Here is a 26,081-nt window from a genome sequence, read left to right as displayed (position 1 = left end):
TCCATGGAAGCCGGTTGAAGTTTTGGCCCTTAAGCAGTCTTTGCCTGATCCACGTAAAAATCCTGCAGGGTACTATAAGGAATTATAATTATGAAAGTTGGACAGCACCCTTCAAAAGTTACGCATTTGTTACAAAAACAGTTATTAAAAAACATACAAATGAACAGAATTATTGGTTTTCCCAAATATTCAGAAAGACACACAAAAGTAGTGACTTGGATTTTCTTTCTTTTATTCAATTTTTGTTCTTTATTTTCTTTTTTTGATAGTTGCGGATAGCCGACGCGTTTCGTCCGTTGCCGGACTTCTTCAGGGCTATACAAAACACATACAAAAACATATATTACAAACATTTACTTGATGTTATATTACACAATTTGTATACATATTGGTACCCTAAACCAGAAAAAAGAGAACAAAACCAGAAAAGGTTCAGGGGTCCAGTTACTCGTTAAAACAGGTGGTTAACAAAAAATGGGAAAACATTTGCAATTCATTTTAAAAAAGACACACTACAGTAAAAGGATAGAAGAACTATAAAGGCACAAGGATACAGTCAATTGTTATAAAATAGTCTCACTGAATTCTGTCATATCAGTACATAGTATTGAGTACCATACTTAAATAGTTATTAGAGTTCCATGCCTAGAGTTCGTTTAAGCAACAAAAGAGCAAGAGTTAGATTCAAAATTGTAACCCTACAGATAGCAATGGTAATGTATAACATAGAGTACCTTAAAACAAATTCTCTGGAATCAAGTTTCACATCCGTCTTAAAAAGATTTTCATGAGGTTTCTTTCATTGCTCTGTTAAAATAATCCAAAAGGATATATCAGAGGTACTCACAACACTGAATTCTATACAGACCTATCATGTCAGTTGTAAGCATTTCACTCAGCATTAATTAAATGCAGGAAAGTCCAGTCGCTGAACCTTGGTTACCAAGCCTATGCAATTTATTAATTAAAAAACTCTCTATAGATCATTCATTTAGAGCCTGAAATGATGTCTATACTCACTGAAAATTAGTAAGTAAGGTCACAGATTCCGGTACACAGTCACTGTCAACAAGGAAGAAAAAGTTGGCCCACAAAGTAGTCTGTAGAAAAATATATTTTAAAAGCATATAGATAGGTATTAGGAAAGAGTATATCATATGCATCATCATATGCATGCGATTAGATTGTCACAGAACATTGATCAGTCAATAGACAATTGGCAAATGTGCCCAATTGGTCAAGAAAGGAAAGTAGCCATATATATTCCAAACCCAAGTTATACTCAATTAAGAATGGAATCTTTAATTATCTATACTATGAAGGCAACTAGTCATATTTTAGACACTAAATGGCCAGGGTTTGTTTCAAAAAACTTTACAATTAGAAAAACACGAGTAGCATTCATGTGGAAAAGGGTAGACCCCAAAAACTTAAGATGAAGAAACATGCAAACAGTACACCAAATCTAATACCAAGGAGCCGCCATCTTGGACTGGGTAAACTGGTCAAGAATCAAATACTCAATAACATAAGCATACACATCTCCAATGAGTTTAAACTGTCTAACCCTTGGTTCACTCCTAAAACCAACAAAGATGCTAATTATTTCATAAAGAGTTCTTAGGACAGAATACAGGGTATAAAGGAGCTTCCCCGATTTAGCAAAGGGGAGTTAGTATCAGTGTGCAAGGCAAGACTCACCAAGGGGCTGGAACATGCAGGAACGTCAGGTTGTGGTCTTCTGGTTCGAAAAATAGGCGCCAAAAGCACAGTATATATAGGTGTCCTGATAGGATAATTGGGCCAATTACCAACAATTAGATATTAGTAATTGCTGAGTAGAATACGAAAAAAGTGCCGCCATCTTGAAACAGGAAAAGTATACTGCATCCTAGTCTCTTAACATAAGACCACAAACTCGCCGAGAAAGATATAGTACTAGGAAGCCTCCAAATGTAAATGTAAAATTCATCCTCAATCTAGGCATGATATATTATGAAACATCAGTAAGTTCAGAAAAGAGAGTCATAGAATGACAGGCAACCCAATCTCGATCTCCCGAGTATTTCACATGATAAACAGAAAAAACGGCCGCCATTTTGAGAAGGTCAAAACAACTATCGGAAATGCCAGGAATACTCCAAAGAGATACGTGGACAGATTTCACCACATATCAAGAGCGAGTTTAATTATTAGCGTAATAGAAGCGCTCCCCATATTATAAACAGGAAAGTAATGATTGAAAAAACGTAGGTGATTTTTATGTGGTTCGAACTCGTTGTTTGAATACACCATTCTAACAAAATAACTACACCTAATAATGCAATCAAAAGAACAGCAAGCGTGAAAATACATTTTAAAACTAAATAACACAATTTAGGATCAAAAAGAAGTAACTTGGCATGTAACATGATATATAGAACGACAGGCGCCATCTTGGAATGGTCTTAGTTAGCCAAGTAGGGCAACATGCAGAGATGCAAATTGAAATATATCATGTTTATGATTATTTCAAATACATATTGCTTCAGATCTTTAGGCATATCGTAATAATATAGTAATTTGGAAAGAAGTAACTGGGCATATAACATGATGTATAAAACGACAGGCGCCATCTTGGAATGGTCTTTGTTTGCCAAGTAGGGCAACATGCAGAGATGCAAATTGAAGTATATCGTGTTTATGATTATTTCAAATACATATTGCTTCAGATCTTAGGCATATCGTAATAATATACTAATTTAAAGATAGGTACTCAACTGGCTTTTAAGATTGATTCAAAAACTCACACAAAGTAAACCAAAAATGGTCATAACTTAAATATTCTTTGAATCACTGAAAACACATGATTTCCGATCCAACAGAGGAGGTACAATAATGCTGGACATGACAAATTCATACCTGTACCGTATTGAAACGAATAGGTTGGTAGCCCAGTAAAATTGTGGGAACAGATATAAAGAGAAAGCTCAAATGACAAATGTTTGGGCATGTCAGGAGGCACATTCACAAAATTGGTTTTACAAATGACATAAACAAAGATGTTAGGGTATGTCAAAATACATATATGTAAGATCGAAATTACAAACAAAGACAATGTACACAAACTTAATATGAATGGCTTTTATACATGGAGAAAAGCACGGAACAGTATGTGCGTTCAACTTCAAAATTTAAAGCCGCCAACCATTTTAATAGAAGAACAGGGATAATGATGCTTGGGCTAATTCCCATAGAGCCCTATAGGAAAAAGTGAAACTCATTATTGGTATTCATTCCCTGTTGAACCGCTCTCAGTCTACAAATCCAGCGCGATTCCCTTTGTCTTAACAGTAAACCTCTATCGCCGCCCCTATAAGGAATTATCACAGGAATTATCACAGACTGCGGATTCATGTATTATGAATTTAGCCGACATAGACATGTTGTTTGGTAATATTGTTCCACAGCTACGGATCATGCGCAAGAGTTAGATGATACATGGGTTAACATTGGTGCTGCAGATGCTAGACAAGTTGGTGGTGCTAAACCAGAGGATTTAGTTGCAGAACTCCCTGGTAGGATTGTTAATTACATGAAGACTTTAATGCCCGCCGTGAGTGTTAATTGGGACAAGTTTCTGCATGTAAGCAGAAGAAAGACGAAAGTGTGTCTGACTGTTTCACTAGGTTCGAAGAGACGTTTGTCGACCATAGTGGTCAGGACATGAGTACGGAAGGTGGTCATCGGTTGTTTGTTGACAAGTTTGTGCATAATTTGCTTCCAGAGTTGTGCACTAAGTTGAAGGATTCTGAGAGTGCTTGGCCTGTTTCGTCGTCAGCACAGATTTTGGCTACTGCACAGTACTACGAGAATAGGGATAAGGACGAGAAAGATAGAGCTGACAAGAAGACTAAATAATTAAAGACAAAGGTTCTTTTACAGCAAGCGTATCCGCCTCGTAATAATCAGCGCGATTATCAGCAATCTCAGCAATATCAGAGAAACTCGCAGAGGTTCGAGTCTTCTCAGCCTCATTTTCCTGTAGGCCCTAATCAGTGTGCGTATTGTAAAGAAGAGGGTCGTTTCAAGAATAGTTGTCCGGTTCTGTTACAACGCACGAATGGTGCTTCTGGTGTGAGAGGTCGAGGTGTTCAGCAAGCTCCTAGAGGTAGAGGACGTGGTGTGTTTCCTCAGAATGCGCGTTCCTTGCCTCCACAGACTTCTATGAATAGCTTTGATCAGCAGAATGGTGCGTCTGGTAGGACGGCTCAGTACTCTGTGGACGATTACTATGTCGAAGGTGAGAATACGGATGGTAATGATTGCTAGGACAGCCATAGACAAAGAGAGGGAGTTGTTTCAGTTCCAGTAGATCAGAGTGGACCTTATGTTAAAGTGATTGCATCAGGTGTGTCAGAGCCTTTTCTGTTGGATACTGGTGCTGCGAAGAGTTCTATTATGCACTCTAAACTCCCTGGCGCACCTTTGTCTGGCTTAACGAATGTTTCAGTAGGTTTTTCTGGCGCCCCGGTTACTAATCCGATTTCTAGTCCGTTGTCTATTCTGTTGGACCTTGTGAATTCGAAGCACCCCTCATTCTGACGACAGGTTGTGGCGAGAACTTATTGGGATTGGACTTGTTGAAAAGATTGTATGCAACGCTACATTGTTCCCCTTCAGGAGTACAGTTTACATTGGGTAAGAGAGTGATCTCTCTGATGTATTTGTCTAAAGATCGACTTCCAGCTGAATTGTCATCTCTCCCTGATTCTCTTTGGGCTACTGGTCCTAATGACGTGGGTCTCTTGGAGATTCTGCCATATGTTGTAACGTTGAAAGCGAATGCTAGATTGCCACGAATTCCCCAATATCGAATTTCTAGTGATGGTGAAAGAGCACTTTTAGCGATCATCTATGATCTGATTGAGAAAGGTGTGATTGAAGAAACAAGAGGTAACGTGTGCAATAGTCCGGTTTTGCCTGTTCTGAAAAGAACTGATTCTTCACAGCCTCCTGTATATAGGTTTGTGATCGATCTCCGTGAGGTGAATACGATTGTTGTTCCTCAATTTCCTGTTGTACCTGATATCACTGCTTTATTGACTTGGATTCCAGCTTCTGCTACCTGGTTTTCGGTGATTGACTTGAAGAATGCTTTCTTCAGCATCCCGATTGCCGTGGAGAGTAGGGATATTTTTGGCTTCTCTTTGGGAGGCCGAAGTTTCCGGTTTAAGCGCGCTCCTCAAGGCTATTGTGAGAGTCCATCGATCTATAGTCAAGCTTTGAAAACACAGCTTGATTCGATTGTTTTACCTGATGGAGCTGCTCTTATTCAGTATGTTGACGACTTGTTAGTTGCTGCTGACAATGAAGAGATTTGTAAAGAGGCTACTTTGTCGTTGTCACGTCATTTGTCTGATTTTCATCATAAGGTGTCTCTTTTGAAGTTGCAATATTGTCGACAAGAAGTTACCTGCTTAGGTCACCTCTTATCGAAGGAGGGAAGAAGATTGACCCCAGAAAGAATTCAAGCTATTGCGAAAATGAGTGTGCCTACGACACAGAGAGAAGTGCGTGCTTTCCTGGGTATTACATCGTATTGTAGACAGTGGATCCCTAATTTTTCTTTGCTTGCTAAACCTTTGATAGCCCTTACTGTTAAGGATACTCCAAATCCTATTCCTTGGACTGACGAATGTCAGAAGAGCTTTTCAGAATTGCACGATGCGTTGTGTTCGGCTACTGTGTTGGGTACTCCCGACTACAGTAAGCCTTTTACACTCTATGTCCACGAGAGAGAGGGATGTGCATTGTCAGTTTTGACACAGCAGTTTGGCGATAACTAGCGTCCATGTGCATATTTTTCGTCGACTTTGGATCCGGTAGCTAGAGCGTTGCCAAGTTGTTTGAGAGCTACAGCAGCAGCGGCTTTCTCGATTCAACAGTCTGCTGGCCTGGTTATGGATAATACATTGATTGTGATGGTTCCACATGCAGTGGATACCTTGTTGAATCGCACCAAGACACAGTACTTAACTTGTGCTCGGTTGTCGGGTTACGAATTGACACTCTTAGCGAGTCATGTGCACATAAAGAGATGCAACACGTTGAATGCCGATTTCAGTTGAGACAGATGTTACTGAACAGCAAGATTGCTTCCTTAGGACAGAGGAAGAAACAAAAGGGAGAATAGATCTTAGGGACACTCCTCTTCCAGAGTGTGATGGTACCTTATGGGTTGATGGTTCGTGCTTTAAGCTTCCTAATGGTGATACGACTGCGGCATATGCTGTTACGACTTTGCATACGATTATTGAAGCTGCACATATCCCACATAATTCAGCACAAGCAGCAGAGTTGATTGCATTGACAAGAGCGTGTGTGTTGTCGAAAGGGAAACGAGTGACTGTGTATACCGATAGCCAGTACGCGTTTGGTGTGGCTCATAGTTTTGGACGTTTGTGGAAAGAGCGTGGGTTCCTGACTTCGCATGGAACTAAGATTCAGCATGGTCAGATGGTAAATGATCTTCTTGAGTCACTTACTTTGCTGTTGCAAGTTGCGATCGTGAAATGCAGTGCGCATAAGAAAGTTACTGATGATGTTGATCGTGGTAATGCGTTTGCAGATGAAGTCGCGAAAGAAACTGCGAGAGATGTGATGAGTCGAATGTATGTTGCGGGTCCGGCGAGATGGGTTCCGGATAGAAGTATGTGTGAAGATTCGATTGAAAGCGTGAAGTCCATTCAAGCTGAAGCTACAGAGAAAGAGTTGAATGAATGGAGAGAAAGCAAGGGTAAATTGGATTCGAATGGTTGTTGGATTGAGTTGTCAGAGCATCAGCGATGGTTGTTACCCGATGCGTATGTACTTCCAGTGGTTACGATGGCTCATGGAATGGCTCATATCAGTGTGAAAGGGATTTGTAAGTTGTTAGCTCCATTGTGGCAGAATGCAGGAATTCCTAAGTGTGCAGAGAACTTGGTTAAGAATTGTATGGTGTGTTTGATGTACAATCCTGGTAAGGGAACTCCAACTCCAGCTGGTCATTTTGCTCCTCCAACGTATCCGTTCAAGGCTTTGCAGCTAGATTACATCCACATGGAGAGGTGCAACAACCTGAAGTATGTGCTAGTGGTTGTTTGCTCTTTTTCGAGATGGGTGGAAGCATACCCTTTGAAAGATAACACTGCCTTGTCCACAGCTAAAGCCCTTATTAAGGAATTTTTCCCTAGGTTTGGTTTGCCGAGAATGATCTGGAGAGACAATGGGAGTGAATTAGTGGGTCAAGTGATAAAGAGAGTGTGTGATGGGTTAGGAATAAGGCAAAAATTCCACGCTGCAAATCCCCCCCAATCAGCTGGTTTGGTTGAATGCTACAATGGCACCCTTACGCTAAAACTAGCCAAGATTCAGGCGAGCTCTGGTTTACAATGGCCAGATGCCTTGCCGTTAGCCCTTCTGTCCCAAGAATGACTGTGCATTCACGAATGGGACTTGTCCCTATGAGGTCGTGTTTGGTCGCCCGGCAAATATTTAGGGAGTGCCGCGGCCGACAAAATTTAGCGAGATAGAACACCCTGTATTGCTTGACTACCTTTACTAATTGACGGCTAAATTGCGTGTTTTGCATCAACAGGTTCATGATACCTTGCCACAAGCATCTGTAGATCCAGGACACGCTATTGAACCTGGATCCTGGGTCCTAATCAAGAATTACCAGCGGACCAAGAATGAACAGCCCCGCTGGATTGACCCCTTCTTGGTGCTTTTATCTACACGGTCAGCAGTGCGAGTGCGCGGTAAAAAGAACTGGATCCACGGCGTACATTGTAAGAGGGCCCCTTTGCCTCTGCCGTACGACCAATGGGTCCAGAAAGGACTTCCTGACTCCGAGACTGAAACCATGCCTCGTTTTCTGCCTTTTAGCGATGCCCGTTTGATTGGAACGAACACTGAACGAGAAAGAGACGATCTTTTACAAGAAGCTGTGCCTCCGTCGAATCGTTTGGATACTTCTGAACCTGAGCTTTTGTTTCGAGAACAGACATTGCCTGGCAAAGAGCGTTATAATTTGCGACCGAGAGTCGTTGGACAAATAAAAGAATACATTCTTTCTTTGTTATTTTAAGGTTAAGCTCTCCTCCGAGGAACTATTTGGATTTTTGTTTTTTGAACCACCATCCGGGTTCAGCTGTAGGGTCACGGTGTCAAGTCTTTGGAGTGCAAGCCGAAGACGTTAGGTCGACGGTTCTGGTTGGTCTAAGGGCGTTCCCTGGCCTGACAGACGCATTCCCTAGCACGGAACACCCTACCGCCGCGAACAGCACGATTAGAGGATGGAGTTTTTCGAGATAGAGAGACCTGTTGAAAGAATGAGCTTCAAGAGCAAAATATGTACAGTGATGAGCAGAAAACGTTTTTTAATATTGTGTCTGTTTATGTTGTTTAGTTTAATTATGTTGTTAATAGGATATGTGACATTCTCTTTTCAAGTGACGTTCATGCCTACTACACAACCTATGCCTCCTCCTACTGTTTCTTAACATTCTTTTCACCCTCTGCCCCAACATGAAACTGTTAGAAGACTGGAATTTGCTAATAATTCCTTTGTTCAGCTTCTGCACCAACACCAGCTAGTAGTAAACACGACTAATTGTTGGGTGTGTGGACTTATGCCCCATACTACCGATAAAGGTATTCCTTACCTGGTTTTGCCTTTTAGCTACAATGGTTCTGTCTGGGCATACAGAACGATGTTCATTTATGCTCATGGAGTCTATCCCCTACGTTCTGTGAAAGATAGTCCAAAGACTAGTGCTCTGGTTAAGGGCATAGTCGATATGATTAGAAGAATTAGTTCCTATGAGACTATCCCGAGAGATAAGACACATGCATATATTGGATGGAACGTGACTGGATATGGAGTTAGTCTGAGTGTTAACCAGCGAGAGAAAAGATCCCCTCCGATTTGGATAGTGCCCCATCAGGGTCATTATTGTCTGCAAGGTAATGGTAAGAATCCGAGAGCTCAGTTAGGGAAGAGCGTCTGCACTGAGATGTATGTTTTTGCGTCCCAGACTTCCCCATCGTTTCTAGCAGCTAAGGGTACCTATTTTATCTGTTACGATAGAGCGTATACATGGTTGCCCCCTGATTTTTCGGGTACATGTTTTGTCTCGTTCCTGTTGCCTCCCATGTATACAGCTGCAGCAGATTACCACAAGACGAGAGTTGTTAGAGGTGTCTTCAGTAAGGAAGATACCGCAGGACAAGAATTGGGAGATTTTCTGAAGGGTTTTCTGCCGTTTTGGGGACCTATGGCTAACAGCAGGAACATTCAACAGTTGACGAGAGTGGTTGAGTCCCCCGTAGTCGAAACTGCTGGTGCCCTTAGTAACTTGACAGCTGAGCTTCAGTCGGATCGTCTTATGACTCTTCAGAACAGAGTTGCGTTAGATGTCATACTTGCAGATAGAGGAGGAGTATGCAAATTGATTCAATCGAGCTGCTGCGTTTTCATTCCAGACAACGCTCCAACAGTTTTCCAAGCCATTTCCAAGCTACATAAGATCTCCAAGTCTGTACATATGGACGAAGGAGATTGGTCGTTGATTGGATGGTTTTGGGGATTGTTATCCACGTGGGGATGGAAGATTCTGATGGTCATTGGTATGATCTTAGCTATCCTTTTCCTGTTCTGTCTTTGTGTACAGTGTGCTCCTGCTATATGTGGCCTCTGTGCTACTTCGTATGCAAGGAGACCTGTCCAGAGAGAGTTGCCAAGTACTAGGATGATGCTACAGCAACATCTTGATGATCTGATGAATATAGACCTGGATTCAGACTGACGTGAGTGTGGGTTTATTGCCTATGTAAGGGCAAAGGGAGGGTCTGCGGTTCCGTGATTCTGAACCCGTTCAATAAAGGTCGTCGTATCTAGACGATTTTGGTATCAGCGGACCGCAAATGACGAGTGCGGCATGTACGAGTGTTTTCATCATAATCGATCAATGGAAACACTGTGTATTCAGGGATTTCGTTCGAACCTTCGGGTTCCATTTTGTGTATGGCAGCCATTTTGTGGTTGCCCTCACATAGGCCGGTGACTACGGCCGAACGAGTCTTTGGGACACGTACACCTTTAGCTGACTTTTGTGTGACCTGAACGAGCTGACTCCCATGCCCGAGGCTGACCTCGTTGAGCCAGTTCCTTGTTAGGCAGCTGATCAGATAGAGATCAAAGAGCAGGACATTGCTGAGTTTATGGTACATGCACACACCCTTCTATCTTGCTTCTCATCTGTTTCTGTTCTTTCCTTTATTGCTTAATTTATGATTTGGGTTGAGGTCTTTTATTATGGGTTCGTTTGGCCTGTCCGGGCAAGAATGTTGGATTTTGCCTTGTCATTTCTGGTGGACTGGACAACCAAAAGTGGGTTTGTCGTTATGCGACACGTTTGAAATGTCACCATGTGATTGGTCCGTTTGTAAATAATTGATGCTAGCCAGGAATGTGATTTTTGGCATAAAAGACGATGTCTCGCTCTATGAATTTGTGCAGTCTCTAGCGAACCACCGTGTTGTGCTTCGTAGACATCTGTTCCTGGTTGCAGCCAATAAATTTGGTCTTTGACGTCACCAAGAAGTGTCCCGTGTCTCTGTTTGCCAAGGCAGGGGAACTCGAAGACATCGGGCGTTTTCCCTGGCGCTGCTGGGTTCTAAAACCCGGTTCTTCAGGGTTACGTTAACAGTGGTGAAGTGGAGGGGCCAGGCCCAGAGCTTACTTGGGTATCTAGGTAGCTCACGAGCCTGTCGAGCAGTATATTATTAACATGGGAATGGGTGGTGGAGGGACCCCAAAGCTCGGTCAGGTTCTGGAACACACATCCCATTTCGGTTATGGGCAGGGTGGCTATTAGCAAAATTGTGTTTTCGCGGAGATAGCCACATGTTCTCCAGAACTCATTCTGCGCAATACAGAGAACAGTATGTCAAGAAATACACACCCTCTTGATTTCATTAGTATGGGCAGGCAAAGGGAGCAGGGTAAAACTGGACTCCCTAAAGCTAGACAAGGTGTTAAGTAGCCTGGGACTCCCTGACATTGTATTACTATTATTGTATTACCTGGTTGAATTACTGCAGTATACAGTATAGTGGTGTGAGGAGGGACAAAACATAGAAAAATATTGCTGGATGGAATTGTGAGGGAAACTGAGCTTCACCAGAGGCTGATGGAGGTGTCACAGAAAAATAAAATACAAAAAAAGGATTACTTTGAAAGTTGATAAAGGGCACCAATTATAAAATTTAGATACTGTCGTACTTGACATATTTCATGGCATATAAAGCACCAGTTGAAAACTATTGACATACTTGAGGACATTTTTGGCACATGGACACCAGTGGCCAAATGCTGGTACTATTACAATGAAGGTAATTCTTGGCATTAAGGTGGACAGCCTGGGGTATGGGAGCATGGCAACAATGACAAAAGCTGGCCCTGTCATACTGAGGTATTGTTTGACTTACGGGTCCATGGCGCTGTCAAAAACTGCACCATTGTCATGTTCACGTTTCTTAAGGGGCCTTCTTTCTATAGTATAGTGACTTTTGCCATACATATGCATACGTGTCAGGGCAGAATAGAATTCTTGGAAACAGCATTTGCTTACATTTCAACTTTGTAGGCACACTATTATGACACATTGAACTTTCAGTACAATGTATAGAGTTCACTGCACAAATGTTATGGCTCATTATTCAAAAAACCTGGGAGTCTAAAAAGAACTAAAATGTGTTCTAACAAGTGAAAAACCAGTGCCCAGTACTAGGAAGCAAAGGAAGAATCCCTGTAAACTATTAACAAAGAGTGCATACGCCAACGCTGTAATTCTCTGACTGCGTGCAGCAATATAGCATATCATGCATTCAGCGTTTAGGCGTAGGCGTCGGACCCCTCATCCAGCAATATGCTACCACTCTCCGCGTTATAAGTAGTCCCATGTCCACCAGCCATCGGGTGGCTCTAGGTAGTCTCTTAGAATACCCTAATAGCGCCAGCGAGGGGTCAGGTGTGAGTTCTACCTCCACCGCTCTTCTGATGTCAGCAAAGATCTTCTGCCAGAAATCCCATACACCAGGACATTGCCACGCCAGGTGAAGGAACCTCACGTCAGGTGCATGGCATCTCTCACAGTCAGCCGTGTCTCGAAGGCCGTACCTGCGGAGCCGCTCTGGTGTGTAATACACCCTATTGAGAAACTTGAAATGAACCAGTCTATGTCTACCATTCAAAGATAGCTTCAATGTATTAGAGCAACAGTATCTCCACATATCATCATCAATCGCCATCTACAGGTCCATTTGTCAGGCCAGCCGCGCTTTCGTGTAGGAGTGCTCCCTATGTGCCTGCGCTAGCTTATATAGGTTGGACAGTAGTTTCTGGGGGGACTCAGCTTTTATTACGTAGGAGAGTTCCGGGACTTCAGGTGGCTCCGCCATATCGTCCCCTAGTAGTTCTGCAAGAGCACTGCGGACCCTGTGGAATTGGAAGCGGGTCAGAAGGGATGTATCCACGCTGCCCGAGGAGGTCTGTTCCCATGTTTTTGCCATCCCTTCCTGAAACAGGTCACCAGCCACTTTGACATTTAGTTTATGTAGTGCTTGTGTCACTCCTTTTTCTTGAATGGGAGGTAACAATAGTGCCCAGTCCACCGGCATAATGGGGGAGTATAATAAAGCTCCACCCTGTAGCTGCAGTATGTTGTACCACGTGTGGTTTGTCGCTGCAATCGAGTCTAGTATGCCCGTCCTGCGGTCAACAGGTTGGAAGATTGTGGTGGGGAGTGTAAGAGGGCTAGCAAAGAGGGTTTCCATGCGGACATGCGGAATATTGTTATCGCCGTGTAGCCAGGTGTGGAGGTGAGCGGCCTGGGCAACTCTATAATACAGCTCTAGGTCAGGAGCACCAAGCCCCCCCCACACTATATGGCAGCGTTAGCAATAACCACTTGACTCTCGGTTGTTTCCCTGCCCATGCAAGCTTGACCATTAGTTGCGTTAGCAGGTGAAAAAAGGGACTTGGGAAGAACTATGGGAATTGTTATGAATAGAAACAATAACCTAGGGAGCACCACCATTTTCATGATGGATATCCGATCTAGCAGCGATAGTGGGAGCCTGCACCATGCTTCAACGTCATCTTCCAGTTTGCTGAAGGCAGTGCCATAGTGTGCCCGAAGCAGGGTCTCCGCGTCTGTGTGTATTTGAATGCCCAAGTATCTAACTGTGTCTGTGGTCCACTGCAGGGGATATTCCATCTCAATATTCTGGGTTATCGGGGTTAAGGGGAATCCCAAGGACTTAGCCCAGTTAACTTTTAGGCCTGATAGAGCGCCGAAACGGACTACTTCCCTCAGCACCGAGGTCAAATTGGTGTCATGCACAACAAGGTGTCGTCAGCATACATGGACACCAAGATCTTATATGCGGTGAACCCCTTACCCTCATTGCTGTGATATTCACGCAACGCGCAAGTTAGTGGTTCAGCCACCAGGGCGTATTGGAGGGGCGATAAGGGGCACCTCTGCCTGGTGCCTCTACTGATGGGGAAGGAGTCGGTGATGAGGTTACCAAGCCGGAGCCTAGCCCGTGGACAATGGTTTAGGGCCCCAATCATTTGGAGAAATGGCAGCCCCAAGCCCATCCTCTGAAGGACCAGCCTCTTGAAAGGCCTTTCAACAGAGTCAAATGCCTTCTCCATGTCGAGAAATACGGCTAGGGCCTTTCGATCCTGTCAAACATGTTGTATCATGCCCAAGACTGTGCGTATGTTGTAGGACAAGTTCCTACTGAGGATGAATACGGCCTGTTCCCGCGCCACCAGCCGAGGTGCCAGAAGCGCCAGGCGATTCGCCAGTAGTTTAGCAAACAGTTTAGTGTCCACGTTCAGAAGGGAGAGGGGTCTATAGGACCCACATTCATCACTCGCCTTGCCTGGTTTTAGTATCGTGATTAGTAACGCTTCCCTCATTGATGGCGGCATGCTGCCTTCTACACAAATGTCATCGAAGAGCGTCGAGAGGTGAGGGACTAACTTGTCCTTAAATACCTTGTAGAACCTCACCGTGAGGCCGTCGGCTCCAGGGGCGCTACCAGCTCGCATGCCCATCAGAGCTTCAAATATCTCATCTTTCTCTATCGGGTGCATCAGAAACTCCCTGTGTGTGTTTGTCAAAGTTGGGATATCAATATGTTCTAGGTAGTCGCTCTTGTCATCTTCCTGTTCCCCACTTTTGGATGCATAAAGCTCTGTGTAAAATGTCCTAAATGCCTGTGCGATAGCTTCTTCATTCGTTAAGACTGTGCCGTCTCCCGCCTTTATTTCCAAGACTTGCTGTCGTCCTCTTTTCCCCTTAAGAAGTCTGGCCAGTACCGCACCAGGTCTCCCATTCTCCCCATATTTCCTAGCTGTTGCGTATTTGCCCATGTGCTGCACTTCTCTGTCTGCTTCCTCATGGTATTCGACCAACAATGACTTGAGTTCTTCCCCTACCTCACTATCTGAGGTCCTGCTCTGTTGTTCCTTGAGGGCAGCTAGTTGGCGTTCCAGGTCAGCTAGTCTCTGTCGAATAGAATTGAGTATACCCGAGTGCTTGGACAGCGCTATGCCCCTGATGTATACTTTGAGCGCTTCCCACACCACCTGGAAGCTGTCCACCGAGCCTACATTAGTTTCGAAAAAAGTATCAATGGCCTCCGCAAGCTCTCCTTTGAATGCCGGGTCTAAGAGGGAATATGGGGGAAACCTCCACGTGAAGGGCGGAATGGCTTTACCTGGGATGTCTAGCACAAGGAGCACAGGCGAGTGGTCAGACAAGGTCCTCGGTAGTACCCTACAGTCCTCAATTAGTCCTGACCTGGAGGCCGGCACCAGCCAGTAATCTATCCTGGTATGGATATCGTAGTAGGCTGAATAGTGAGTGTACCCTCCTTGTGCCGGGTGCCTAAATCGCCACACATCTTCCATCCCCAGACTGGTGATCGCACTCCTCAGGGCAAGGGCTGCCGTCGAAGGTCTACGGGGTGGACCAGCAGACCTATCCAGGGCAGGGTCAAGCACCAGATTAAAGTCCCCACCCCACAGTATACGATCATTGTCATAGTGTCTAGAAATGGTAACTAGGGTTTGAATTAACTCCGGGGAGTCATAATTCAGGCCATAAACATTAACTATCACAAAGTCAACCCCCTGTCCCGTACATTTGGAAATGACGAATCTGCCGTCCGCGTCCGCTCGCAACAACTGTAAGGACAGTTTCGATTTTGGGTTCGCCCAGGTAATCACTCCCCTGGCATGCAGCGTGAATTCTGATGCCGCAATATTGCCCTCCAGACCTCTACTATGTAGCATTCTACTAGTCATGGGGAGATGAGTTTCCTGCAGAAGAGCCAGGTCCACATGGTGGCGCTGTAGATAGCTAATTACCTTCCTAATCTTCCTGTGATTATTGAGACCACGCACATTGCATGTAAGGGCCCTGAGTTTAGGTGTATGGGTATTTCTACCAATATCAGCCGTGTCTACCATTGTGATAAACTAAGTGTAGCCTAAGAGTGAATGTCCTGCATGTGTCCAAAATCTTACGCTCGCACAAATTAACATACTGTCCCCCCATCCACTCATAATACATTCCCAAACATATGATCCCGAACCCCCCTCCCACAGCAGACCACCCCCAACAATGCCTCGCTTGAAATTCCCCCTCCCCCTTCCCCAGACCTTATACAAAACTATTGGATCTCCCGACTGGGAGCCTGGGTGCATTGAGCGCTGGGGCCGAGGTTGCCGGGCAGCCCCCAGATTAATAAGTTGCGATGTTTGCAGCGAACCCCGCTCCGCTAGTCAGATGCACCCTATACATCAGCATCAGCCAAGCTGTAAAGATCGACAGCAGTTATTGCGCCAAGCGCACTAGATGTAGGGTCCTAACTGGACCCTGACACCACTCCTCTCCATACCCTGAAAGACTGCATGTAAAAATTACCGTGACTTTGCTCCAAAAGGCAGCCCCTATTGGCTCCTAAGGTACCAGAGTTATCTCACCTATGTCCAGTTAAGCCAGGCCGTCATATCTCCGTCTGGAGTTCAATACCAGTTCGCTGGCACCGGGGTTTCCAGGGTGTTCCTTCGCGCCATTTCCTCTGCAGAGAGGCCAGTGTCAGCGATCATCTAGTTCCATGGCAATCCAAGTCTCCCCGGGCATGACAGGAGGGAGTGTCACTCCTGCTCGTCCAGCTGGCTCTGCCGTTCGTCGCCATCTGCCGTTCTGTTGTGGTCCCTGCGGTGATCTCTGGACCATCCCTTCAGTGCCTGCTGTAGAGCTTTAGGGTCGATGAAGAGGTGTGAGTGACCCTGCCTATTTACACGGAGCTTCGCTGGGTGCAGCATGGCGTAATCAAGTCCGAGTTCTCGAAGCTGTCTCTTGAACGGGGAAAAGTGCCTGCGGGCCTCCTGAACTTTAGCAGTGAAGTCAGGATATAGGGAGATTTCCGAGCCCTCAAATTGTAAAGATTTCTTGTCTCTGGAGGCCCGGAGCACCACGTCCCTGTCCCTGTAGTTTAGGAGCTTGGCGGTGATGGGCCGCGGCGGGGCACCAAGGCGGGGACGGGGACCCAGAGAACGGTGTGCCCGCTCCACAACAAACATTGGTGAGAACAGGTCCTCCCCCAGCAGGGTAACCAAGAGTTTCTCCACAAACTTTTCCATATTGCCCGTTCGTGTCGTTTCCGGAACACCCGTGATGCTTAGGTTAGAGCGTCGGGAACGTGCTTCTAAGTCCTCGGTCTTTTCTTGGAGCGACTGCATAAGCTTCTCTATTTTTTATGATCCGAGTCAAGTTCTGTTTGCGCCTCCTCCACCTCCGTGAGACGTCTCTCGGACATGTCTAAACACTCTGCATGCTTGTCAACACGTGAGGTTGAGGGTGTCTATCTTGGTGCCAATTGAGGACATGGTGTCTTGTAGGCCTTTTTTCATGGCTAATAACATGGTTTTTATATCTGAGTATTCCGATGTGTCTGTACTAACCGCCGAGACAGCTTTCTCAGCCACCTGGGAATCCGGGGCTTTAGTGCGGCGTTGCTCGAACGGGAGGTTGCTTTGGGTTTTGTCTTGCTTCCCCATGATGACCAAGGGAGGGGCCAGATGGTGCAGCTACCGCTCTTTGGAAGTATGGCAGGCAGGGTGCGCAATATATGGGCAAGAGTGTTCCAATCTCGTGTCCTATATGTAATGGCGTGCAGGTCCGCGTATAACTCACAAGTTATTGGGTGTGTGCGGTGTCTCCAAGCCAGCCCAGTGCTCCAATGACTAAATCAGGGCCACGTGGGTCCTTAGAGCAAGTAATGGCCGCAACCCTGGACCTTGACCATACTCCGTAGGCAGTCCAAGTCTCCCAAGTAAACTCAATGCCCCCGTGTCTCACCTCTAATGTGTATTCAGGCACATTGCGGTCTTCACAGAAGTCTGTTTTCATCGTCTGTTGGCCTCAGGGTAGACACTACAATAGGCCTCAGCTGCGACCCAGTGCATAGGCCTCAGTGTCGGTATTAAAGGCGCCTCTTTTGTGGGTCCGCGCTGTAGGCTGCTCCATTGTTCAGCGCGGTCGCCGTGTGGCGTGACCTCGTAGACTTCGCCGCTCACCTCGAGTCTCTGCCAGTAGGGGCTCACAGCGCAGGGTTGTGCCCCAGGGCACTGAGCCTTCTCCCCTCAGCAGCCGTGCCGGCAGCGGCGCAATGTCTCTCCCCGCAGTTCCTTCCCAGTGGAGCGGCGCAGTCTACAGGGGGATGGGGGGGTGGAGTAGGTGGTAGAGAGATTCCCCCCCCCTTTGCGGGCGGCAGCATGGGAGGGAACAACCGCACTCCGGGCCCCGGCGCCCGCACCAGCCGCAGGCACAGGCACGTCACCTGGGTCAGAGAGCACGCAAGGTTGCGGCTTATCGGCCTACAGCGCCATCAGGATCGCCTCAGTCGCTTCGGCACCTCTCCGCTCTGAACGTTCGTAGCTCTTCCGGACTGCAGGCAACAAAAGGGCGTCAGACCCCGCGTTGGGCGCTGAATATGGTAGAGCTTATGCAGGATAATTCAGTATAGTAGTATGCAGCTAGACGGAGCTCCGGGTTCACGCGACCGCCATGGATGCCGGCAAGCTCCGCCCCCCCACCCCTACTTACCTCTTAACATGAGACATCCTTGATATTAGGGAAAACTCCTCAGCTATGTAGGTTTAACCTATGAATCGGCTGTAAATTGTTCAAGCTTGAACTTTCTAAAGTATTGTCCCATAGTAGTGCTCTGTCTGATATCCACATACTTTGATGGCTGAACAAGCATCAGTAAACATACCGGAAAACTGCAGACATGCAGTTACTCTGACGCTTCAACAACATGGTGTTACACTCATGCGTTGGGGACATTACCGTCATAAATAAGGCCCAAAAAGCATTTAGGAAAAAATTATTTTATTCATGTGCTAAATTCCCAGCTGCAAACAATTGCACAAGATTGTTTCACAATTATTCTGCAACTAACGTTTCATGTAACAATACAGCTTAAGAAGATCTAGAAATACCACCAGCACACCACAAACAGCAGTATTTGTTTAATGGTGCCCTACCACACATTGTAGAAGAAGTTAAACTTGGTCGCCTTAGCAATGAGGGGGAAACATGGCCAGTCTTAGCCGGCTACACACCACATACAAATATAGCTAATTTAACAGTAGTACAAATATATACACTATATAACAGTTTAGTCAGAATATACAGAAGTTTTACACAGTTCGTTATGTGAAACATGACCATAAATCCTGCACACCCGGCATCAGCCCGCAATCGATGAATGCAGTCATGAGTAAAGTTCCTGTCAGGCGAGAGGAAATCTCATTTTGAATTGCAAAAAAACAAGTCAGCTTGAAGCCGTGCTTCCCTGTTTGGGACGCCCCAGAAAACATGTGATTCTTACAATTTCCTTTTCAATAGGGATGGTTCCTCCAGTGGAAGACTGTATCGCTTGGGGTACAGAGTTTGGTGCAGTATATACTAGAACTCATGGTACACCCTCATTAGCTGCTTTGCCTGAAGTGTTAAAACAAATTCTGAAGAAGTATGGGGCAGCCCCTGCCCTAGACCTGGGGATGAAACTGATAGACAATTTTGCTGCAGTGTCTGCCATAATGTTAAGTAACATTAGAGGGGAAGCAGCAGCACTGGCTATAAACCAGCCCCTAAGTGATTTGCTTCTGGGAGAGCAAGAGCGCAAATTACCGAAAATTATCAAATAACCTTAAGCAAAAGTGGCTAGAGATAATTTGAGAGCCAGACCTAGTAAACCACAGATTATAAGTAATTCTGAAAAGGATAACTGCAAGCAAGCACCTGATTCTTCAGTAAAGAAGTAGTGGAAGAATAATGAAAATAAAGAAAAGACTAAGACACACGGTGGGTCTCCTCAACGAGAAGCCACTGAAAAGTGCTAGAAGTTGTCCAACCATGAAACTATTAAAACGCCGGACAGGTATCAGGATGCAGATACATGTTCATCTTGCTTGTTTCAGGAATCATCTGAAAAACGCTCAGAGAGAGGTGGACAGTCAGAGTGCATGTCCGAAGAGTACTTGAAACTGAAGAAGGACTTCCAATGCTCATCTGAATTCATGTTAAAAAAAGGTAGACAAGACTAAACATTCAAAGCCTCAATTCAAGAAGAAGAGAAGAAAATGGCTGGACTTAAAATAAAGCATAAATACATCTCAGAAATTGAAAGACAATTAGAAAACACAGAGCACTACAAGAGGTTGCCCCATAATCCTACGAAGGAAATACAGATCCTAATCCAAAAGATCACCCGAGATGGCCTCAATTCCGGTTTCTTATCTAACAAGCATTGGAAATGCAATAGGTCTCGCATTAGAAAAGTAGGAGCTATTGGTGTTGTAAAGGATTATTTTTTTTTGTGTGTATTTTCTCCAAATAGCTAAATTGATAGATTTGTTATTTACAATGCCAATAGTTGTATTTTTTGTGAATGTGACACCTATAGCATTTGGAATGCCACATAATTTGTATAGACGTGATTTTGATGACTTTTTTTGTTATGCCACCTTTCTAGAGAGCAGGAGAGTGCAGCAGGGGATAGAAGCAGAGCCCTGCAAGCTGAGCGTCCTCCCGGGTGAGTGTGAGTGAGTGTGTGTGATGCTGAAGGTGTGTGATGGTGTGTGAGGGCGTGAGTGGCATTGGGTGGTCCAGTCGCGTTGCGTTGTTGAGTGCCGTTGCGTTGTTGAGTAGTGTTGCATGTGTGAGTGATGTTGCATGTGTGACTGGCGTTGCATGTGTGAGTGGCGTTGAATGTGTGAGTGGCACAGCATGTGTGAGTGGCACAGCATGTGTGATTGGCGTTGGATGTGTGAGTGGCGTTGCATGTGTGAGTGGCGTTGCATGTGTGAGTGGCGTTGCATGTGTGAGTGGCGTTGCATGCGTGAGTGGCGTTGCATGCGTGAGTGGCGTTGCGTGGTCGAGTGGCGTTGCGTTGTTGAGTGCCGTTGCGTCACCTTGACTTTCCCTACGTTAGCGTTCTAGTTTATTTTTGTGTTGTGAGTGTTTACGTTTCCTTGACGTTTTTTTCTAGCCAATCGGAGCGCGACGTTTTTGACGTAGCGTTCCGATTTGCTTACGTCAACGGTGGAATTCCCCAGAAGATCGAGAATGTTGGTGCGCGGAAGGCGTGTTCTTGTTCCTGTGCTGTTGCTGCGTCGTTTGACAGGTAAGAATGTATTCCAAAGTGTTTTTTTATGTAATGTAATGTAGTATCTATACTATCTTTAAGTTAACGACTGAATAGGAGTGTGTTTTTATAACTGTTGACAAATTTTTTTTCGATCGTAATATTTGTAAATGTTTGTACTGTAATGTAAATTAAAGTCTTGTTTTCAATTGTCGATATGTAATGCATATGTTTTCTAAAACTGTAATGTAATGTATTTTTTGCTGGTGTTTGTTATTTGACGTACAAGAGCTGTTATTTGAACTTTGAAGTGCAATTTAGTTTATAATATATTTATGTATGTTGTGTTTGCATTGTTTTTTTCCTGTGATGCTGAAGTAGCCGTATTATATGTTATTGAGGTACTCGATGTATTAAAGGAAACTTTGTGTATTTGCTGAATTTATTTTCCCTAGCAATGTATTAAGAGGATGTACAGTGATGTAATGTGTGTATTTTATGCGTTTTGTGAAAGAATTGTTTTATTTTCTAATCCCTGTTTGCATATTTGTGTATTAATAGCTGCACCCTCCTTGTGTTGCTTTAAGTATGCATTTTGGACAAGCTGCAAGTGTGTAATCCTCTTTTTAAGTATAATTCAAATAGTTGCTTAACGATATTTATGTGTACAGTTGGAGGCTGGAGTTGTATTTGGAGTGTAGAGTTGTATTGTAGTTATAGGGTGTAGTTGGAGGCTGGACTTTGACGGTGTGAGTGTGAGGGTGAGCGCATGTGAGCCTTTTGGAGTTTGCCACAGTATGTGTGAATTTGTAGTACTGTATGCAGTCTATTTTCTTCCCCAAACGTATTTTGTGTTTTTTAGCTTAGTATGTGTTAGATCAGAATGTGTATGTGAACTATCTTTGATGTATGCAACAGTGAGAATAAGGGTGTTGCTTTTAATTTATGGGCATAAGGGTAGACGTCTTAGGATGTTTTTGTATTTTGTGTACTTTCCTAATTTTTTGTGAACAGCTGCGTGGGCAAGGGGCGTTGGCTGTTGTGTTGTTGAGTAGTGCTCTTTTGATGTTGCTTGATGCTGTTTTGGTGTACGGTGTTCCTGTGGTTGTGCACTTAGCACCACCAAAACACTTCGTGCAACAGCAGCATCAGTCAGAGCAACACCAGAGTATTGTGCTTTTGTGATGACGCATTTTGTTTGTGTTTTTGATTATTTCTGGCATTGTTTACTTGTTTATTTTCCCTTACTTTAGTAAGTGCTTTCTGTTGTGAATTTTTTTCCCTTTAGCTCACTTTGTCCACTTAAAAATTGTTGTATTTTTTGCTGTGTATTCATATGTTTGTCTATTTTGTGTGCATTTATGATCTTCGTGAAAGAACTGTTTTATTTTACAATCCCTTTCTTTATTTTTGTGTATGAATTGCTGCACTGTCCTTGCGTTGCATTAAGTTTTAATGTTTTAATAGCTACAAGTGTGTAATCCGAATTTTACGTATTAAAATAAATGTTGCCTTACGTTATTTATGTGTGGATTTGGAGAGTAGAGTTGTAGTTGGAGTGTAGAGTTGTAGGGTGGTATTGTAGGTATAGGGTGGACTTGGAGGGTGGACTTGGACTGTGTGAGTGTGAGGGTGAGTGGATGTGAGTCTTTGGGTGTTTGAGGGTGCGTGATGGTGTGTGAGAGTGATTGAGGGTGACTGTTTTAGTATGAGTGAGGGTGTGAGTGTTGTGAGTGTGTGTGTGAGGATGAGGGGGTGAGTGTAAAGGTTGACTAACGTTATTTTTGTGTGGAGTTTGAGGGTGGAGTTGTAGTTGGAGGGTAGAGTTGTAGTGTGGTATTGTACTTTTATGGTGTAGTTGGAGTGTGGACTTTGAATGTGTGTATGTAAATTTTGTTGTGGTGTGGCGAACTGGTCTGAACGTAGAGTGTGTAGTAAGAAAGGATCCGTTGCTAAAGGAGCAACATTTCTAGTGAGTCTGGATGTATACTGATCATCAGTAAAGTATTGTCTTTGAGTTATGTTATCTGATCAGCAGTAAAGTATTGTCTGTGAGTTGTGTTTTCCTGTGTGTATGTGTGCAAGCTGGAGAGTGGTTGCAAGCTGCTGTGAAAGTGTTTTTTAAAAGTTATTTGTGGTGTGGCGAAGTGGTCTGAACGTAGTGTGTATTGTACGAAAGGATCCGTTGCTAAACAAGCAACATTTCTAGCGAATCTGATAATGAACAATAAATTACAATGCCAATAGCCAGCGTTCAAATGCTGTTGAGCCCACCCAAATCAAACACAATGGCAGCCCTCTATCTGTTTCGTGTGGGTTGATGGGGTGGGTGGCTGAGGGGGCTTTCAATGCGGCTTCCCTTTGCTGTCTCAGTTTGAAGCCCTGGTTTTAAGTATGCAGGCTCGGCACTCGATACAAAGTAAGTATCAAAAACACTCCGTGCAATAGCAGCATCAGTCAGAGCAACACCAGAGTATTGTGCTTTTGTGATGACGCATTTTGTTTGTGTTTTTGATTATTTCTGGCATTGTTTACTTGTTTATTTTCCCTTACTTTAGTAAGTGCTTTCTGTTGTGAATTTTTTCCCTTTAGCTCACTTTGTCCACTTAAACATTGTTGTATTTTTTGCTGTGTATTCATATGTTTGTCTATTTTGTGTGCATTTATGATCTTTGTGAAAGAGCTGTTTTATTTTACAATCCCTTTCTTTATTTTTGGGTATTAATTGCTGCACTGTCCTTGCGTTGCATTAAGTTTTAATGTTTTAATAGCTACAAGTGTGTAATCGGAATTTTACGTATTAAAATAAATGTTGCCTTACGTTATTTATGTGTGGATTTGGAGAGTAGAGTTGTAGTTGGAGTGTAGAGTTGTAGGGTGGTATTGTAGGTATAGGGTGTAGTTGGAGGGTGGACTTGGACTGTGTGAGTGTGAGGGTGAGTGGATGTGAGTCTTTGGGTGTTTGAGGGTGTGTGATGGTGTGTGAGAGTGATTGAGGGTGACTGTTTTAGTATGAGTGAGTGTGTGAGTGTTGTGAGTGTGTGTGTGAGGATGAGGGAGTGAGTGTAAATGTTGACTAACGTTATTTTTGTGTGGAGTTTGAGGGTGGAGTTGTAGTTGGAGGGTAGAGTTGTAGTGTGGTATTGTACTTTTATGGTGTAGTTGGAGTGTGGACTTTGAATGTGTGTATGTAAATGTTGTTGTGGTATGGCAAACTGGTCTGAACGTAGTGTGTGTAGTAAGAAAGGATCCGTTGCTAAAGGAGCAACATTTCTAGTGAGTCTGGATGTATACTGATCATCAGTAAAGTATTGTCTTTCAGTTGTGTTATCTGATCAGCAGTAAAGTATTGTCTGTGAGTTGTGTTTTCCTGTGTGTATGTGTGCAAGCTGGAGAGTGGTTGCAAGCTGCAGTGAAAGTGTTTTTTAAGAGTTATTTGTGGTGTGGTGAAGTGGTCTGAACGTAGTGTGTATTGTACGAAAGGATTTGTTGCTAAACGAGCAACATTTCTAGCGAGTCTGATAATGAACAATAAATTACAATGCCAATAGCCAGCGTTCAAATGCTGTTGAGCCCACCCAAATCAAAAACAATGGCAGCCCTCTATCTGTTTCGTGTGGGTTGATGGGGTGGGTGGCTGAGGGGGCTTTCAATGCGGCTTCCCTTTGCTGTCTCAGTTTGAAGCCCTGGTTTTAAGTATGCAGGCTCGGCACTCGATACAAAGTAAGTATCAGCAGAAAGGAACGGGCTGCAACTTGCAACCAGCATTTGAATGCTGCCGTTCACTCCCACACATGTACATGTTTTAGTACTCAATGCTAAGCTGTGAAATGCGTGTTTAAAACGAGACACATCCGTGATACTGCAGGGAGAGAGAGGGGAGGTGCTGGCGGATGGGGAGGGGGAGGAGAAATGCGAGGCTGGCTGTGTCCAGGGAGAGAGAGGGGAGGTGCTGGCGTCTGGTGAGGGGGAGGAGAATTGCGAGCGTGGCTGTGTCCGGGGAGAGAGAGGGGGAGGGGGAGGAGAATTGCGAGCCTGGCTATGTCCGGGGAGAGAGAGGGGAGGTTCTGGCGGCTGGGGAACAGATGTCGAAGGCTGGCGAATTTTGTTTTAAAAATAGTGTGTTTCAGTGTGTGAGTTGTTCATGGTTAAGGGAGACGAGACAGAGGAGCTGGTGGCTGGGGAGGGGGATGAGAAATGGCAGCCTGGCTGTGGAGGAATGCGACCCTGTCTGTGTGCGGGAAGAGAGAGTGGAGGTGCTGGCGGCTGGGGGTGGGTGCGAGAGAGAGGGGAGGTGCTGGCGGATGGGGTTGGGGATTGAGAGGCAAGCTGCGTCTTGAGCCTCCTTCGGCTCGAGGTAGAACAGACAGTTTCACGGAAGACAAGCAGTGCTAGAGTGGTGGGAGAAAGAGTGGGGAGGGGGCGGATCGGGAGGGGCGTTGTGAGGGGAGAGTGAGTGGGGAGAGGGCGGAGCAGGAAGAGCTGATCTCGGCAGGCTGGGGAACAGATGCTGCTGGGGAACTGATGAGAGGAGGTGCCCTGAAGAAATGCGACACGGCAGGCAGGGGAGGGGGCGGAGCGGGGGTGTGGGAGGGGTGCACCTGAGGGGAAAGACATGCAAGGCAGGCGGCTGGTGGCATGTGCACGCGCTTTTAATGTCAATGCGCATGCGCATTGAGCTTGAATTTCACGGGCACTGCAAGGAATCGCCACGATTCCTTGCAAGTTGGTTAAAGTCTGTTTAAGCCCCCATAGTCTCGCAAGCTCAATGCGCATGCGCATTGACAGGCGAGACCTAAAAAGGAGTTTAACTTCCTAAATGTGAAAACCCCTAGAATTCCGGTAATCTACACACTTCCCAAAGTACACAAAGACGCAGATAATCCCCCTGGACGCTCAATTGTCTCAGCATGCGGGTCCATTCTTGAACCTTTAGGCTCTTATGTTGACTTTTTTATTAAAGAATTTGTCCCAACTACCCAGTGCTACATAAGAGACTCCATGCATATGATCAACATGATTGAGCATCACCCCTTTGACCCAACATCAGAGACCCTAGTGACCATGGACGTAGAGTCCCTTTATACTAATATTCCGCAGACAGCAGCATTATTAGTTATTCAGAAGATTCTAGACAAACGTCCCCGTCCACACTCTGTCCCAAGCATGTTTATACTCCAGCTGCTTGAGATATGCCTCACCAGAAACTTCTTTATGTTCAACAACACCTTTTACGAACAAATCAAGGGCACTTCAATGGGCGCTATTTTTGCCCCGAATCTGGCCGTGCTTTTCATGGACCAACTTGAGAC

General features: G+C 44.9%; 1 long non-coding RNA gene across 1 annotated transcript in view; it reads right to left on the bottom strand.

Moving 5' to 3' along the window:
• Positions 1 to 200: 200 nt before the first annotated feature.
• LOC147711401 (uncharacterized) overlaps positions 201 to 26,081 on the bottom strand; it is a 66,190-nt gene continuing 40,309 nt past the window's right edge. Inside the window, exons 2-4 of the long non-coding RNA XR_015295923.1 lie at positions 1,021 to 1,100; positions 735 to 807; positions 201 to 315 (exon numbers count right to left, since the gene is read on the bottom strand). This is a non-coding gene — a long non-coding RNA (uncharacterized LOC147711401). The remainder of the gene's footprint in view (positions 316 to 734; positions 808 to 1,020; positions 1,101 to 26,081) is intronic.

The sequence above is a fragment of the Lissotriton vulgaris genome, chromosome 5 (genome assembly GCF_964263255.1).
Source record: "Lissotriton vulgaris chromosome 5, aLisVul1.2, whole genome shotgun sequence".
In the NCBI taxonomy this organism is placed as follows: Eukaryota; Metazoa; Chordata; class Amphibia; order Caudata; family Salamandridae; genus Lissotriton; species Lissotriton vulgaris.
This window is presented reverse-complemented; position numbering and strand designations above follow the sequence as displayed.